The sequence below is a fragment of the Pelodiscus sinensis genome, chromosome 5 (genome assembly GCF_049634645.1).
Source record: "Pelodiscus sinensis isolate JC-2024 chromosome 5, ASM4963464v1, whole genome shotgun sequence".
NCBI lineage: Eukaryota > Metazoa > Chordata > Testudines > Trionychidae > Pelodiscus > Pelodiscus sinensis.
The window spans coordinates 1,377,394-1,396,889 of NC_134715.1; the positions used below are offsets into that span (position 1 = coordinate 1,377,394).

At 45.9% G+C, this 19,496-nt stretch overlaps 1 long non-coding RNA gene across 3 annotated transcripts in view; it reads right to left on the reverse strand.

Moving 5' to 3' along the window:
• Window positions 1-19,496, reverse strand: part of LOC112546584 (uncharacterized) — a 392,852-nt gene that overhangs the window by 176,849 nt on the left and 196,507 nt on the right. The window contains exons 3-4 of one of the 3 annotated variants that reach the window (XR_003090320.2): window positions 5,137-5,218; window positions 1,756-2,198 (exon numbers count right to left, since the gene is read on the reverse strand). This is a non-coding gene — a long non-coding RNA (uncharacterized LOC112546584). Of the gene's footprint in view, window positions 1-1,755; window positions 2,199-3,142; window positions 5,219-19,496 lie in introns of those variants that run through there. The other 2 variants (XR_012903931.1, XR_012903930.1) reach the window with 2 other exon arrangements.

Here is a 19,496-nt window from a genome sequence, read left to right on the forward strand (position 1 = left end):
AGGCGTGGGGGGTGGGGGAGAATGAGGAGGGTGTAGGATGGAGGGGGAGGGAAGAAAAGTAACCATGTTTTCACACACACCCCCTTACAAGCTCTACCCAGCAGCAGCTCAGGCCAATGCGATGGTGGAAGCTGGATGGGGAGAGAATTGTCTGCCCTGGTGCCCCCCAGAGGACAGTCCATATTTCTGAGGAGAGCGAGCCCTACCAAAAGCAAGCTGGGGTCTTTGCCACATTGGGCTTTTTTACACCCGTGGGTTGAGAGGGTCCACAGAACTGAATTCTGTCCTGGGAGCACTCCCAAGAACAAAGAGGTCCTGCAAAGAGACCATCCTTCTCCAGGGGAAAGCTGTTCTCCTGCTACCTTCTCCCTGAGGACATCCAGAGGCCTGACAGGGACACCAGTGTGCCAGGTCCAGTGCACCATATTTTACCTCTCGCCTCAGAGGTGCGACTAGGCCTGGCAGTCTGTCTGCTGCACACGTGTGGCACCACCTTTGCGGAGGAGTCCGTTCTCCCCAGGGGAGGGTGGTTTCCATGAAAGCTCCTGCTGGCAGGAAGCTGGGGGAAGCCATAACCATTCTGGCAGGCTTGAGCGGGGCCTTGTGTTTTGTGGCATTGAGCAGTGAGTGTACGGTTCTGGCTCCAGACGCCCCCATGTAGCACACCCAGGTGGCCTGGTCGGACTGCACTCAATACCTGGCATGATTCCTCCTCGGACATAGCTTCCCCGGGCTCCCTGCCACTTATCAACAATGCAGCAGGGAGACTGAGCCTGGGCAAGGCCATGCTGCAGGGTGCGATCAGGGGACTGGGCCTGGAAGTGCTGAGCTTCCTAGGTAGAGTATGGGAGGGTCTCTGTGGCACTCTGGTAGGAAATGGACGCAGACTAAGGCAAGTCTCCTGCCGGGACCTTCATCACTGAGTGAGCACTGAACACACCGCAGGGGCTCATCGCTGCTCCTTTTCAGGTCAGGACGCTGGCAGAGCTTCAAGCTCTTTCAGGCGCCTGCTGAGCAGAATGCCTTCGCAGCCTCCCTTGGCCAGGATCACGCAGGCCCTGGCAGAGGCCCCTTCAAACATCGCTTTGTGGTGAGGTGCCAAGCAGAGTTCATCCGCCTGGCTGGGGAGGGTTTGAACGCCAGGTCTCCGCTGACTGGGCGGTAGACCAGCCACTGCGATTGGCGAACCAGGGGACTCAGTGTTGTGCCTCCTGCCACATCTCTCAATGCCATGTGGTAGGCGACGGAGCACAGCCGTGGCTGTCCGAGCACCCCGCTTCTACCAACACACGCAGGAGTCACTTTGCTCTCCCAGGAAAGCTGAGCCAGTCCGAACTGCCCCTCACACCCACCCAGAACAGCAGGATGGCATTTTACAGCCGCTTACACTGTACACAGCTACAGCTGCGAAGGATTGTGCAAGAAACAAGGCAGTGGACAATCTGACCAGTGGGATTGACTCCCCTGTACAGGTATTCCCACGCATGATCTCTGTACTGGGACCATGCTATTTCCAGGCCTGAGAGAAGACAGAAGAGAAGTCCATCCTCTATTCAAGCCTTCATTTCACCAAAGCACCATCTAACTCATTCCCAGCTCTTCTTCTACAAGAAAACCATTAGCAGCTATTCTGCTTCTCAAAAACAAAAAAATGTTAGTAACCCCTTCCATTCTGCGAGCCTCTTTTCTTCCGGTATTATCTTCCCATGTGTGTCATCAATAAAATGCATTTGTTTATAAGCCATTTCCCAGGGATGAAGGGGTCCTTTCAAGTCCCAGTGAAAGAAGGAGAAATACAGTAAAAGATGTGGTGCCCGTATCCATGCAAGCAAGCACGACAGTGCAGTTAAAAAGGATTTCAAATTACATTTTCTGTCATGTTACAAAAAGTAATTATATAAAATAATACAAGAAATCCCGACTTCAGTTAATCATACATAATATTAATTTTGAAATTACAGACTAGGCTTTCACTTTTTGTTATTCAAATTAATTAAAACACCTTGGTTTCCCGTGAATCAATTAAATTAGTATTTTTTAAGATTGCTACACAATGTCTCTGCCCTGTTTAATACCATCAACGCTCCTTATGAGGCGCGGAAGGCATTGAACATGCTGAAATCCGTTGCCTATTGCAAGTTGTCATGTCATCCAGAAGAATAGAATGAATGGAGCATTTCAGACCTTGAACTCCACATCTGGTTGAATTAAAAGGATAAATGGGTACACAGGATCAGTCTACTATGTGCACGTTGTTGCGCTGACAAATGTCTCTACACTATACAATAAACCAAAAGCAAAGTTACTGACAAAGAAGCGACAAGCTATATCAATAACCCATTGGGATCAATGGAATGATGTCTATTGTCTTCAAAGGGTTTTCAACCGGACCTTCTGCTAGTCAATGGAACTATGTATTCCACCCCCTCTCGCTGTGCATTCACAGCTCTGCAAATCCATCCCTCCCCCACAGTACAATAATGCAGCGCTAAGTTTGGTTGCTGGCATATTGTTCCCTCACATGCCATTCATTCTCATCTATGGAATTCTAGAGGATACCGTTTAAGGACCAAAAGGGGGAAAAGAGAGGCTCAGGAGGACCAGGGCACTGGCAGAGCTGTGAGGGACCATGCCTCATCCTCCTTTCTATGAGCCCCTCCCTACACTGCAGCCCTTTAAACCTGCCCCTCCCAGGAAGCATTCGCGTCTAATTATTTTACCCCCAAATACTCTGCTGACAGCTCCCAAAACTCGAAGGGGCACCCATGTCTGAGGTCTGGGCTTGTGAGTAATTTACCCTTAGTTATGTTGATTGAAAGGTGAGCTGACACCTATCAAGGGGTCTGTGAATCATCTATATATTATTAAATCGCTGATAACGGTACAAAGCAGTAGAAGGAAAGCATTTGAGTTAGGGGGAACTCAGGAGCCCTTCAGTTGACTGATAACCCCAAATTTGCATCATTAATGCTACCTCTGTTCCCCAGGAGGTACACCAAATTTCAAAGCAATTCAGTTAACGGTTTGAATTTTAGAGCGCTTATGTGTGCTAAGATGTAAAGCAGATAAAATGGTGAGAATGGAAATGTGTGTGTGTGTGTGTGTGTGTGTGTGTGTGTGTGTGTGTGTGTGTGTGTGTGTTTTCTGTATTGGTGCATGCACAGTTTCAAAATACACATTTTCCTAAATACTATTTGTGACAGGGTGCTCTCTCCCCCCCAGCCTCCGGACCTGGAAGGGTTAACCCTTCTGGGCTGAGGAAGGCACACCCCCTCAACACTACTGGGTGCGCTCCAAATGCTCTTGTATAAAAGGGAGCAGCTCAGCTCAGTTGGGGTTGACCACCCATGGGGAAGGACATTCATTGCAGGCTCTAGCCAAGGAATAGCCAAATCCCAAAGCCATGGGAGCCCAAGATGCCACAACCCAGGCAGATGCCAGGATATCCACAGAGGCTCCCACGGAATCTGGAATCATTAGCGGCAACACAGATCAGGAACCTCGGGGACAGCGGAGATGCCCTCCCCACAGCAGTGGCCCAGGGGAATTAGCTAGTGGACCAGTTAGTGAACCACAGGCTAGAGACCTTCTGCTGACTCAGTGGCACATTCTCCTGCCATTACCAGACTGCTGGGATGGGTCAGGGCCTGTGCTCTCTTACTCATGCTGCCAACCCTTCCCCTTTTCATTCATGGTGACTCCCTTCCCCAGCCGGGCTGAAGCTATTGACTTTGGGCCATTAGGCATTACTGCCCTGCTAACAGAGCAAATACGCTGCCTTAGGCTATTGTGGCACTCAGCCCAGCAGATAGGGGAGAATATATCGGCTTTGGCTATGTAAGCACTGGCACACTCACCCCGCACTGAATGGGACACATTTGCACTGTGATGAGATGCTCAGTTTGGGCCTCCAAAGATTCAGTGGGAGCCATGCACAACTTTTAATAAAACATGACAGATTAAGACCATTTTGATCCACATCAACAGTTTCATCTCTAGTGCTGCACAGAAACACGCAAGCCCGCTGGAAACTGTCTTTACAACTGCTACGTTTTTCAGGGCTTCACACCCCATGCTCAAACGGCTCCAAATGTGGGTTGCTAGCCTAACTCTGTACCCCACTGAGACACACCAAATTTCAAAGGAATCTGACTAAACATGTCCATTTGATATAGGGTTTAGAAAGGTCAGCTCCGGGGGACAGCCACACTGGTATCATGAACTCTTCAAAGACTATACAGCCAGACTTTTTGCAAACCGAGGACCTGATATTACAAAGGCTTGGGCCCTTGACTGACTTTACCCAGGCACATAATCCCATTGACTTCTTTTGGTTCTGGGGTGGTGCATCTTTTGCATCTGAGTCCATGCGCACATTACAGCCATGACAACGGCGCTGCAGCCATACCCCTTTCGTACCATAGCCTAACTGCTTCCTACATGGACTGAAGCGGATTTTCACTTCTGGGAGAGGTGGTAACTAGTCGAACGGAAGAATTCTTCCCTTGGCCTGTCTGCCTCTACATGCGGGGGTAGGTCAACCTGATTACACGACATTGCCCAGGGAGTGACATTTTTCACACCCTGAGGGACTAAACTAGGTCGATCTAATTCTTAACTGTAGACTAAGCACAGAGTGGAGGGCAATGGGACCTCTAGTCAACCTCCTTCTGTCTCTTTTGCCTTGCTCTTGGGTCTTTTGTTGTTCATTTTGTACAGAGTAGCCTGCAGAGGCTGAGAGAGCTAAACCAGGGTTGAGCTTGCATTTATTTCACACTGAACTCAGAATATAAAGTTTGAATGGATGGGTATAGAAGCTGTGGCTTGAGTCTAAGAGCTTCTACCTCAATAGAGGGGAAATTCCTTGAATCTTTGTTCTCTCAGGTTTAATGCCCAGCTTGCAACTGTGTCTATTGATTGAAATAAATGTCTGTGAGCTTGGGCAGGTTTTCGATCGGAAATGGTTGCAGATAGCAAGCATAAGTTGTTGTTGTAGTCAAGTGCAATTTTCCCCCCATGGTTTTGCTTTGTTTCTTTGAAGTCTGCCAGATAAGCAAATCAAATGGGACGCACTTTACTTCCTTAACAAAAGCAGCAGTATTGCATCTTGGGAAATGGAAAGCACAGAAAACTGACCTTTACAGAGGAATGGTCTCTACGGCCAAGTCCTTTCCGTGATGTTACTGTACCTCTCTTCAGTTTGCGCAATGGACTCCAGCTAATGAGAAAGAAAAGGATAGAAAAGTGCATCTGTGATTAGAGAAGAAGGAGAACACATACTTGTCAAAGAGATCGCATTTAAAAAATGTCTGGATAGGCAGCAAGGAAGAGCAGGGATGTATTTAGCGATAGACTGCTCTGTTCACAGCACTGCACTGTTACAGTGTGTCAGACAAAGCAGCTATAAAAACCTATGCAAAGATCTCCCAGCATCAGCCTGCCTATTAGATCCCTTCCTTTGAGCAAAACTGCATGCGAGCCAGAACCCCTTGAAAGCCCCGCCAGGCATGACAGTGATCATAAACGGTGGGGTATGTGTGTCGGGACATTTGCATCTGTACTAGATGAGGCTAATGAGATTGGCCTCAGAATGGAATGGTCTGAATCAAAAGACGTGCCAGTCGTTTACTGTCCACAAATAAGCCACGTTCATGATGGGGAATTGTGGGGCATTCTTCAGCTTATAACTTTTCCATTCCGGATAATGGTGGCTAGGTGTGAAATGAAGAATGAGATAGGTATTTTAATTAAGGGGTAAGTATGCACTAGTCCGTAGCAATAATAAAGTGCTAATGGGCTGCAGATGGGTAGGTATAGCCCATAGTGGCATTATTAGGTCTCGCTTGCCCATTCTCCCCAACAGAGAGGGTATGTAACTGGCATGTGCTAATGTCACCAAAGCCGCCCAGTTCCATACGGATAATGAAGGAAGATTTGTATGGTGTTAGACTGAGTTTATGCAAAGCTAAAGGGAGATTTCGAGCAGCTAATTGGCACAATCAATTTCTAGTGGCAAAGAACACGCCACACACCATCAATATTTAATGCCAGGGGACATTTAATAATATTTTAGGGAAAATGCAAACATACGAATTTGCCATTAATATTCCTCCCATGCAAGGCTTTCGGAACAAGTTTAAAAAAACTCCACTGATGAATTGCAGTAGGTTTGTCCAGCGCACTCCTTGCTAAAGCTGGGTGACGGGGCAGGATTCGGTGTGGGATTTTCAGCAGGGATGGGAGCGTGGTCCTTCAGGAAAGGAAGCCTCAGTTCAAGCTGCAGTAGCTGTCCTGTCATCAAGGACAACTGCAAGCAGCCCTGTGGGAGTGGGAACATTGTGCTTGAAACAGATGCTGCTACCAACACCTACCAGGCAGGGACATGACATGGCAAATAAAAGGGTTAAAGTAAATGCCCGAGAGCTAAACAGATCGTCTAAAGCCCTTTAGCTACGAGCCAGACTAGGAGTGGTTGTTCCCCCTCTCTTTTTCCTCAGTCCTGTAGGGGAATCACATTTACTTTGGCATCATGTGCCTCCTGAATTTGGCCCGCTCATGTGGTTGGTGGTGGTGAGCCCTCAAAGAAGCAAACAGAATGATTAATCCTCTGAGCCAACATCTGTGGCCCAGACTTGCTTGCTTGGTTTGTGCAGCCAATGGGAAGGTTCAGCGGGGATGAGTGAATCAGTGACCATCCATGGAGCACATATAACAACTGCCTTTTGAAGTGGGTGACCCAACGCCTGCCGAAGTGCTGGAAAGGGCTCCCATGTGCCACTGTATCCTCCTATGCAGATTTAATCAAGTGGCATAGGGCAAGTGTGTAGAGTCCCTTTAAGCAGCATGTGAGCCCTCTAGCAAAGACCCAGCAGATAACATCTGCATTGCCTTTTCCCTCATCAACCATTATGAGACACGTTCAGGACCCAAGTTAGTATGGACTGTGTGAAACATTTCCCAGTGATCGGCGTTGGGCTCTTAAAGTAATCCTATTTTAGCTGATTTTTCCCATTAATACTGTATAATAATAAAACAATTCACATCTGAATACTTCCTCGCTTCAGAAACTGAGATGTGGTTTGCTTGGAACAATTGCTGTGAGACATTTTAAATGGGCCCGTATCTAGAACCTCTGTAAGAAAACCCATTCCCTGTTCAAGTTCTCCAGCCACTAGTGTTCACTTGTCCCATGTGAATGGTGTTTTGCATTCGCTTGGGTCAGTAAATGGAACACTGTTGTATGTCTATGTGATATGCTTAAACAAAGCACACGAGAACTTTTATAGGGGAAAAGGCAGCTCGCCGCATTTACTTAGAATACAACAGTTGCATATGCCCTAACTCACACACACAAACACCATACACACAGTCCCACCAGACGAGGTTATAGTTACCAGTACATAAATAAAACGGGAAAGTAAAATCACTGTTCTGTACCCAGCTCACTAGGAGCCAAATTCTGTCCTCATTTACACTCTTGTTGCCCCATTGCTTTTACTGGGTTGGCATGCTGTGAGCCTCTCACTGGGGTGCGCTAGTCAGTCTATTCAACTCAGGCGCTTACACGTATAAATCATATTTTCCTACATGGGGGAAAAACCCAGCCAGGTTCGACTGTTTTTTTTATTAGCCATTGTCACTAGATAGATAGCCATACATTTGTGGTCTCAAAGCCAGGTAAAAAACATCTGTTGGCATGAAAAGAAACAAGCCATGTGCCCTCAGCATTTGAACACACCGTTCGGAATGATATTTAGACAGATGAACCTAGTAGAGGCACAGTGATACTTACCCCTTATAATATCATAGAGAATGGCCAGATTTGCATTGGTCATTTAGATGCCTAGCAGAGAACTAAGCTCTGAATGACACAGTTGTGGATGCTAAGCTCTTTGAAAATCTGGATGTAATCTGGATGCTGTAGAATTCAGTGCTATGATCCTGCAGTGGTTGCTGGGTTTTGACACATGACCCTAGAAGTTCCATGGCATTACAGCTGACCTGATTTCCCCTCCCTTTCAGCTCTTTAACCACTGGGCTATATATTTTTACAGTACACTAAATATTGCATGCAAATGGGAGGCTGTTTCTGCAGCTGCAAGAAGCAGAAGGGGAGGCAGTAAATCAATACAAGAATGCAACAGTGAGAAGAGTGCAGGCCAGAAAGTCACCACTTCCACACTAACCAAACCAAAGAAGCTCTGTCATGCAGCAAGCCACCTACTTGTTATCCAGATTTGCAGCCTGGGCCCATATTGGGTTGTGAAAATCAGTTTGCACCTGCTTGCCCTGGAGGCCTAGTGTATGACACGGCAGCTGGACACAGGAGGTGGCAACGAATGGGAAGCAATGCAAGCCACAGAAGATGAAGCCATACACACGCACACCAAGAGAACCAAGCTGCAGATGCACCTTCTGCCTGGATACTTTCAAGCCCCGTAACTACCACGCACAGCAGGTCCTGCCACTCACCTGAGACATGACCCAGCCTACGGCAGAGTTCTGTGGGATTCATAAGTGGCTGCCCGGTTTCCCAAGGACAGACATGTTGGTGATACCAAATGAGAGCCCACTAGAGACATACAACAGGACAACAGTGACGCCTGAGACACTATGAACCTTATTTCATTTCAGGTTTTGTTACCAAAGCCATTGGCCTGCCCTTTCCAGAGAATTTCAGTCCTATAGCCTTTTCAGGTACCTGCTCCGCACTATGGAACAGCCAATTAGCGGGTATCAGCTGGGGTGGTTATAATTGACAACAGTGTAGGGATGAAGGGCACCAGATTTTTCGAGTTATTTAGATGCCTAAAGAGGCAGAGTGGCATCTAGTGGGATTTTCAAACGCTGGTGATACGGCAAATGGGTTGAAACAGAACTTCCAGATGGGCTGAGGAAAGTCGTCAGTAGTGCCGACTCCGCAGCAAGCGGTATCTGCCAGACTTCAGACCGAGCTTTCAATTCTGAAAAGAATTTTGCTCCAGTCCGCACAAAGGTGCAAGCATCACTTTCATTGCGCTTGGCAAGGTCTCCGTGGATCCTAACCTTAGCGATTGGCTTTGGGACCACATCCCTGCCTGCACCCCATTCTCCTGGGGTGGGGGTGCTGGACATGACACCCCTCGGCTCCATGCAGCTACGCTCTGCTTTCATTCGGAGTAGAAAAGGAAGGGGGACTTTTCTGGTGTGGGACCAAGCAAATTGGTTTGTGCTTGGTAAGAGTTTAATGTGGTGTTCCTCCCGTAGCTTTCCCAGGCTTGGGAACAATTTCAGGAACCTCTCAGGTTCTAGGTCCAGGGTGACTGGCTCTATCCTGATTACTAGGCCTAGGGCTGATAATTTTGGGGAGTGGTTTTGCGGGGTGATCAGGAATTAAAATACAGATGGTTTAGTCTCCCATAACCTATTTTGCTGTCAATTTTTCCAAAGGACACCACCATTCCAAGGCTCCAGTTCCATACATCCTTAGAGGGCATCTTCACTGCACAGAGGATATGTCCTTAACTTGGGTTAACTCACCCAGTTTCAAATAGCACAGCAGCTATTGACATTTTACTCAGGTTAGCAGCTCAAGCCTATAAAGAGGCCTGTGGTTGAACTTAACTCAAGTTAAACCGCAGTTAGCTAACTGAGGTCACTGCGAGTCCTCTTGTATGCAAACTTACTCTCATGTGTCAATGTTGGAAGGACTAAGCCCTAAGAGTACTGCTTTTGCACTCATGAGCTTTACTGTTTACTGGCTGCTTAGGCTAACCCTATGAAAATTCATTATCCTCTTTCCATTACGTTTCAAAACAAACTGTGCTGAATGCATGCGTTCCCTTTGAAAGACAAAAGGTGCAGGCTCTTCATTGCATGTCACCAGCAAAACCAACCTTATTAGTTTTGTTCCACCGTTTTTATCATATTAAAAATTAATAAGGTTTGTTGACGAAGCACAAGAAACTAACAATTTCTAAATAATTTAGTGCCAACCCGCTTCCTTCCATGTATGAAGTGGCTAGATTGCTTTTTGGAGTGTTTTGAACTGAAATCCCAAAGGCCTTTCATGTTTTTAGTCAGCTGCCTCGGAACCATTTAATTACCAGGCTATTCTCAGCTTGGGGCTGGCTCTGTCGATGGGAGAGCCTCCAGAAGGCGAGAAGAATGAAAAGCTTTATCTTTCGGTTCACAAAGTTCTCCAGGCACTAAAAGTGCATCATTGCTCAACCCTGCAATTGTGGCTACAGGAAAAGGAGAATTCTGCTTAGCTCCTATCAGCTGGCGGGGGGGTAGGATGGGGGGAGGCCTGCATTTTGGAGGAAGTTGCCCTGCCACCTGGCCAAGAACATGAGTTCTTTACTGGCTGCCAAAGCCATTGCTCAGAGGCAGGACACTTGACACCATGCCAGGAAATGAAGAGAAGCGGGTTCTTCATCTCTCAAGGTCACTGCCTCTTTTCACACCGGGGCCTGTGATCCAGAGCAGTCTGATGTCAATAGGAAGGCTTCGCCTGTCTGACTGGGTCAGGCCTTTGATACACCTCTAATTGAAGCTCTGAATGTCTGTTACACAGAGACACTGGCAAGTTCCCCAACATTCACAAAAGAAATGAGGCACAAAGTGTTGGGGGAAGGAACTGCCCTCTGGCCCAGTTGACCTCAAGTTATAGTGGAGTCTCCATTACTCTATGTCTTTCAGTTAAACTGGATGTCTCCCTAGCAGACAAGCTCTAACTGGATTCGCGAACCACTTGGTGACACTCTCGGGCTGGTGAGTCCGACTAGATCTCTTTTGACCTTAACGTGGATGAGTCTGGAGGCTTCTACTAGGCAGGATTCTCAAGGGGGCTCTTATGAGTTTCTTCTTCTGTGAAGCAATGAGGAAAGGTGTGAAACGCTGAGTGAACTGAACAGGAGGCTGCTTGTAGCCCAGGGCCCTGGATTTATTTTTCCCACACACTTTGTGTCATTAGCACCTTTCTTATTACGTGCCCTGAGAGTTGCAGAGCCAGAAACGAGAGCCCCAATGGACAGGCCCCATGGCATTACTCCCATAAGTATTGGCTTCTGCGAGTAATCAGAGCTCCAAACAAGGCATTGCTACTTAGCAATTCAGCCAAGCTCCCTAGGGGTTTTATAGAGCCCTGAGGTTATGCATCTGAAGCAGGTGCTTTTATTCCAACTCATTTCCCTTTGCAGCAGTATATACCGATACTGCTATTTCTTTACACCTATTTGCTAAGGCCAGCCAACACTTTCACTCAGGGAACAGCTTCACTACCAACAGATTTATTTGAAAGAAAAAAAACCTTTCCTATTATAATGTCAACGGGGTGAATATTACTGTGCTTGCCCCATTGTAAATGAGGGCAGAATTTGTGCTCCTTGTCTTCCTCACAAGTGATACAAGTATATTTTTGAAATGCATGATGCTTATGGCATATTCATAAAATACTGTGCCTCTGTATCAACACTGGGCAATTGGGCAAGTGCTTTAGGGTCAGGCTCACATGATTTCTCACTGCAATTGCTTGTCAGACTTAAAGGGACAATGTCAACTTTAAAACACTGTCTCTTTAGGGTGCGGGTTTTGTATGTTTGTTTTAAGCTACAACTCTTCCTGGGAGCACACAAGATGACCCTAGTGAAGGAAATAAGGACACACATCTGTCTCTCTATTAGACATTTCTACTGAAAAGTGAGCAGCCATCATTTTATCAGCTAGGATGACGCCCTAGAGTTCTAGTCTACTCTTGAAAGCCCCGGAGGCCTGTTTCCAAAGACAACTCTGGAGCTTTGGTAGTAAGGCTGCAAAGAAAGTCAGTGGGAATTGGGTTTCTGGGGCTAGATCCACACCAGTACTTAGGCACCAAACTTCCTGATTAGGTGTCCAAGTCCAACATTCAGGTGCCAGTGACTCTCAAAACCACTCTGAGCTGCTCCGTAACCCTGCCAGGGCCTGTCTTTCCACCACAGCCCACGTGCCTGGCAGACCCCCGCTGCCTCGGAGGGGTATTCTCAAAGAATGCACTCTGCTTCGCTCACCCGCAGGCCCTGATCCCCTAGGCTTGCCCCAGGTGCCCCAGGGGTAAAGCCCCACAGAGGTGTACATCCCTCTCAGGGGTCGGGGAACCCACCCGGCTGTGGGACCCCTAAGTTCAAGCTCTCTGCAGCGGGTATTTGAACACGTGTCCCGCCAGCTAGACTACTGGCTACAACTCCATTGGTGTCTCGTTCTGTATGTGCCCGAGAAAGCACCCATCAGCTGGAGGCACCTCACTCCCAAGCAGAGAGTGGTGCCTCCCTCTGGCCTGATCAAAGATCGCGAAGCATCTGCCTTTGCAGCTCTAGGCCTGCTCCTTTCTCCTGCATTTTCACTCCTGGCTAGTGTACGTGGCCCCCTCCCAAGCTCGCTGGATTCGGAGACTCCCTTCCTCTCTCATCTCTTAGCCACTTTCGAAAAATGTACCCATAAACCCCAATGCTGCAGGGCATCAGCCAGTCACTGACTGAGAGGGCAGGAGTGGGGAGAAATGCCCTGTTGACTTCCCCCTCATCTGCAGGGGGACTTAGTGACACCTTCCCAGGCGGGTGCCAGCCGGCATTGAAATGAGGATACTGGTTTGCGTCAGCCCCGCACTGGATCAGTGCAACAGTTCTTATGTCCGGGTCTTCTGCTCAGTTATGGACTTGCTGCACTGGACCGTCATTTCCGGTGAGTAGTCCCTTTCCCCTAGTGCTGCGACGGCTCTTTCCCATGGCCAGGCGTTCCAAACCACAAGCAAAATGTAGTGAGCAGCTACAGAAACTGGCAGGGGGCTCCAGAAACAGGAGTGGTGCCTGGAACTACTTTGGAATCACTCTTTGAAACTGAACAGATGCCAAATGGACCAACTTCTGTTGGGGAGAGCAACATGATGTGGACCATACACAGAGCTGTCTCTTCTCAACAAAATGGCTTGAATAAAAGATTTTACCTCGCCCACCTTGTCTCTTTAGCATCCTGGGACCAATATGGTTGCAACAACACTGCCTACCACGTCCAAATTAACAGCTGCCTTTTGAGCATATATTCCAAGCACGCTGCACTATACAGGGCTTGCAACTGTTAGCAATCAGTGACTTAGTTGCCTACCGGCCTGTGTTTATTCCTAGTGGATGCTTTAAATTGTGCTCAGTAACTTCAATTTGTTTATATAAAACCAGACCTTTGTGTGCTGGAGTCCCAGTTTTCCTCTGAGGGGTTGGATTGGCTTTTTCAAGTCTGTGAAGCAAAGAGTTGGGGCGTAATAAAAAATCTATAGGTGTCAGCCACTTGCAGCCTGAAACGTCCTCCAGGAAGTCTCCAATGAAACATAAAGCATTAACACAGTTGTGATACTGTAATGGCTTTGACACCATAAAAACTTGGTATTAAACATCATAAACGGCACAGTGCTCGTCCCTGGCTTTTAATTTTGGTTCTAAAGAGATCCCTCGAATTAAAATAGTTTGGAATGAACTTCTTCTATGTCAAAAAGAATCGATCATCTGGAACTGCTAGGCTATTGGAAATTATTAGTCCCAAGCTTTTCAGCCTGAACCCTAAAGATTCTTCAGAGTGTGTCAAATACTCACATAGCCACGGCTTTAGCAACAGCCATATGCAAAGACTTCTAATGCTGAAGTAACTAACCAAACTCACAAGCTTTACAGACATGCCCAACCTGTTTTCTTTCAAGCAGAACATGGGTTTCATCTTTTGTGGGTTTGCTACAATCAAACAGCATCAATATTAAAGAAAACAACCAGGTTATCTAACATTTGTCTGCTTGCATCCTCTGGCTAAAGAAGATTTTCAAACAAAGCCCAGATTCTGCAAAGTTTTCTGCATATGCATAACTCTGGGCACATGCATTATCCAGACCAAGGCAATAGAACTAGTTGCATGCACAGTTAGGCAGGGGCAGATTCCCAGTATGCACCAGGCCACGGTTTTTATTCCAAGCCTTTATTTACACACACAACTGCTCTTATATGATGCTACAGAGCACCAAGCTGGCCTCTGCCTGGTGATTTGATTTTGAAATCTGTGAGGAAAACCTCTTAGGTGTTTTCCTTTCCACTCACCCATTAATGAAAACATCCCATTTCTCACTGTAATAAAAGGCTCATTTCACTGACCAAGGAAATAATGGCTAAACACTGAGGTCAAAAATCAGTTTGTATTATAAAACATTCAATGTACTATATCTTCTCTGGCGAAAAGACTTTAATTCCCCCATTCTCACATTTTCAGGAAAAAATGTTGACACCGTCCACATTTTCTGTTTTCCATGTCAGCTCCAGCAACGTTTTTATTGACTTAAAAAAAAAAAAAACAATCTAAATGTTTCACTAAATCTCATTTAGACTCATCATCATCATCAAACACATTCGCTGACTGGAAATGGGTTTGTGGATTTCAAAACAGAACTGGACTGGCCTGGTCTGCACTGAAGCCGTGATGTGTTGGGACTGGCCTGCTGCCAAGGCCTCTTCTGGAAACAGCTGTACCTGGTCGGCCTCCTTTTGGGGTGTGGGGAGTGCACACCTATGGAACAAGAGGGGAGGCTGGTGCGGTGCCCCCCAGACCCAAATGAACCTTTCCCTGGGGAAAGCCCTGAACACATTCCAAGGTTGGCGTCATGAGTGGCCTAGAATTATGGGATGAAAATTCTTTGCTGAGCATGCTCAGTAGGCCTCTTCTAAGGTTATGGTGGGACTTAGAGATGACTAGCTAGCTAGCTCACACTCTGGTGTTGTGCCATACTTGTCACTGCAGGGCCCAAGCCCTATGTCTCCTGCCAATCAGATGCACACCTACAAAGGTTTAGCACTGGGGTATTCCAGCTGAACGGGCAGTTGTCCCATTTATGACAAACAACTCTCCCTCCCTACGGTTACCAGATGACATTCTGTAGCTCTCCTTCCTTCTGTGCGAGGTGCTGGTTTCATGAAGTGCTTGTGGCCCTGGTACACCGTCGCCTTGGAGCGATCCTCATCCTGGACAGAAATGCTCCCTTTGGAACCATGGTGTTTTCTATATGACTCTCTCTGAGGATGCTTAACTCTCTCCTTCTGCACATTTGTCTAGCTGACAAAGTGGCAAGGCGTGCCACATGCTACTCTGCTCCGGAGAACCCCGCAGCTGGAGTTTTGCTGCAGTATCATCTCATGCTGTTCACCGACTACCTAAATGGCACATCTCTAGTGAATAACTCCTTGCATGACAATAGGAAATGTCAGACGCAGGGACGGAAAGCATTGAAAAGGACTCAAAATGAAGCAATTTATCGTCAAAGTAATTAAATTAGAGCCAACATCTCAGGCTGGCTTTCTATATATTTACATCAAATTAGATGTTTTCTGCACGGCTCCTTCTGGTGTCGATCACCCCTTCACTTCAGTGGGCATTGGGGTGTGTGGCAGGGCACTGAAATCCGGCATCCCAGTACCTCTTGCGTACAGAAGTCATGCATGACTTCTTCACTCCATTTTGTGGTGGCAACAAGCACATCTGTATGGGGATGGCAGGAAGGACCAACCATAGGGATTTTCTCACCCGAGGTGGAAAATGTTTTTGGTAGGTGCCCAGACTGCTAATCACACAATGAAAACACTGGAGTTTGGCATCTGCCTTCGGATGTTGAACTGGTGCCCCGGAATTTGGGGCCATAAGGAAACCCTGTTAGCAGGGATTAGGCAGGCTTGGGGCAGGATAGGAGGGTCTACTCCAGAGTATGTCCTCCATCTTTCTTTCCTTTTGCCACCCACCCAGGTGGTGGATAGAGGTGGCTGAAAATGATCCATTTAAATGACTTTTGACAGAACATTGGGGTTTTGACTAATTTCTGGAGTGAAAAAAGTAATGAAAAGTGCCTCTTTTCCATGAGAAAAAGTTGTGTTTTTTTTAAACAAACCATTTAAGTGAAGACACAAAATATTTCAATTGGGAAATGCCTTGTGGAAGCTGTAGTTCCAATCCCTCCTTCATCCACAGCCTCTGTGGGTCAGGTTTCCTGACCAAACTACCTTTCCCAGGATGCATAGCAGGAAGGGACTCCCTTACTATAACTGCCTCCTTTCACCATGAGGGGAGACGGTCGTGTTTCATAGGAGATGTGGACAGACTAAGAATCCCAGCCCTCATGGGCGAATGGGAGTGAGAGACACAGCATAGAATTTCTGAACAAAATGTCCTGGTTGTGAGGTGAAATATTTTGGTGTTTGAATTTCAGCTCAAAAATCAACACTCAGTGGACATATAATATTTTCTTACCCACTTGAGTGGCTGGTTTAGGGCCATAGCTGTCAGTCTGGTTGCGTCTATACAGAGTCCCTCCTCCTCCTTTTTCCTGAGAGATCCCGGGACTCTAGTTAGACTGGACTCGTGTCTAAGTCAGAGTATGATACAGACACAATCCAGAGGTGTCACACAAAAAGAATGCAGCCTTTAACACTGGCTCATCAATAAGTGGACTCCTTTTACATGAAATGCTCATGGAAAAGTGTTGTCACAGTTACCACCAGTTACCTTAGAAACACCATGGGAGTTAGCTGGTATTGATACACACAAAAAATCAATTTTGTTTTCTTTTTTGCCAGGCTCCTCAGCAAATGAAGTTTATTGTCCTTAGGATCAGGCATCTGCTAGTTTCAGCTCGTATTTTTCCTTTCCCCTGACATTTAGCCCAAATGTACCAGATACTCCTGTGCAAAAGTGAATTTGTAAAAGGCCTATCAATCATACTGCCCTTTCGTGGGCTCAAACAAGCAGCAGCTCCCATCTATGACTAGAGAAAATGCTACTACTTGCAGAGGAGGAAGGGAACGACCCCCTACAACTTTACTTAGGTACCTAGCACTAAAAAGTGTTTTAAAACATTAAGTGACTAGGAAGGAGAGCGGAGCCACTTTTATTTCATATAACCCACCCAGCTGTCAGATTCATCAGAGGTTTGGTACATTCAGCAACTCTCCTGTTGATGTTTATTAAGGAATCGCTTATTGTGATTGAAGCTGAAATCAAAGGAACTTGATTTTCTTTTTAGTATGTTTACAAGCGAAGGTTAAAGCATCTATAGAGCGAGCAATGTGCACCTAAGCAGACTGATAAAGATTTTATCCCTCTTGTGTCAAGTTCTTTTATTTATATTTTGGAGAGGGAGCAGGGGTAAAAACAACATACCAGAATCTTTAACTGAGGTCAAGATAAACATTTGTGATTTAAAAAAAACAACCATCAAACAAAATCAGTTTCTCTATGGAAAAAAGCTATGCAAATACCCACAAAAATTACCTCATTTCTTCTGTGAATATTGTCCTTGCCTGTTAGCCACATCACTCTCCTTAGGGTCCCATGGAAACAGAACTAATTAAAGCAACATTCACAAAAGCTAGTGTAAATGTCACATTTCAATGCAAGCATCCAGGCCTTGGGTACAAAAAACACACTCAGAATTCAGGCTAAGAGCAGGAAGGGGAGTTATTTTCAGTACAACTTTAGAACGGCACCGGCATTTAGATTTTCAGTGAGTGGGTAACAGTGATCAATACTGTAAGTGGAATATATTCATCTTGGATTTCCTTGTGACCCACTGGTGTATGGACAACTGGACTTTTGAGAGAATACCATTAGTGATGGCCCAAGGGGAAAAGTCTGAATATGGATCTTGACCACCCCCACCCCCCCAATCGTGCCCGTCTTCTCCAAAAAAGTAAAGGTGTCCAGATGCAAAATTTGGATTTGGCCCAGTTGTATAATAACTATTCCCAATAACATAGCCTTAGAACAATACTTTATATAACAGTATGTTGTTTCTTTTCAATTCTCCCTCTAACATAGTCTATATTACTCATTTTCTGGGGACTAGAGCCAGGGCTGTTATACATTGGCTGTCTCTATAAATCCAGTTGGATTTATAAATGTACACTTTAAATTCATCTTTATCATGTGGGACAGCAAAACCTCGGAGACAGGATTCGCTATCAGGTACATGTAGCATTACAAACCATTTTAGCATAATATTATTTTTAAGACCTTCTCTCTAGCATTCCTTTGTAAACATCAATGCAAAAGGTGCACCCATACTGGAAAATAAAGACTGTTGCTTTGTGTATGGAAAGCTACTCTGGACTACTCTCCACAAGAAGCTGATATAAACCCAGAAGAGTTTTCATTGTCCCGTATTCCTGAGCATATGTAATTGTACCAAAATGCACACAAAAAGACATAGTATTTCATGCACAAGCCATCACATGTGGAAACAAAAAGAAAATCAGAAAAGCTATTTGTCTTAGGACCTCAGGATGCAAACATCAAAGATCATTTTTCAATTTCACCTCTGAGATCCCACATATGCGTCACAGATTTTGCAAATAAACAAACTCAGATCACAAAGGAATTGCCATCCAGAGACAATGGTGCCAAAATGCTTTGTTACTGTGTAACTAGATCCAGATTCTGTTCAAGTGGTCACAGAAGTGTCACACAGAAGTACAACGCTATTTCAGGGAATCTCCCTGCTAAAAGGCTGGATACATTCGTATTCTGTTGCCAAGTTAGCTAAAGTACTAGACGAACATTCTTCCTAGAGACAATTTAGAGTTCTTATTTTATTTTGGTTACTCCAGATTCTGTCTGGTCTGACATGCAGAAATTTTCTTCTGAGAAACCAGACATTTACTTCCTCGATCTAGATAATAATCTGCTGCTGTTGTTATATTTTAAATGAAAGTATGATACGGATCTATTTCATCTTATGTTTTGATAGAATAAGGCTGGATGGCGTCAGACATTTCAAAGGCAACTTTTCTTTCTAGTTGGATAAGGGCACTGAGTCTAGCAAGAGTGTTTATACTGGGAAAAAATGGGAACCAATGGCCCATTCAACCAAGTCTCTGACAACAGAAGAAAGTGCAAGAAGGGCAGTGGTGGGCAGCCAGTGACACATTGGCCTCATGCAATCCATCAGGGTACTGTGTGTGGCCCACGAGACATTTTGTTTACTATAGCGCGTGCACAGGGTTACAAGATTCCTCTGGTTTCTATCCACATCGTTTTTTTCCTACCAGTATTGCTAAAGGGACACGCATGTAAAGTAAGGGACCATGAAGTGAGGTGCATGCTCATTGCACACATAATTGACTACACAAGCCATGTGATCCCTCTACATCCAATCCCAGGAGACCATCTTGAGTAGAATAATCTTGTAGCCACTGAGATGAAGGAGGCCACTCCTGCAGCCCACTCACAGGACTAAGTTGGCTATCGTCGCTCCAGTGGGAAATTATGAATTAACTTGCTTGTAGGGGAAGTTTCGTCTTTAAACCCATCAGTTAGAGGTGTTCTGCGCTCTGAAACAGTCTGGTTTAGAGAGTCATAGATATTAACCTAAGTGGTGACTATTACAACCATACAATCTGACTTATATAGTACAAGCCGGAGAATTTTATCAACTGGTCCTCACATCATGCCACTACTACTGTTTGATG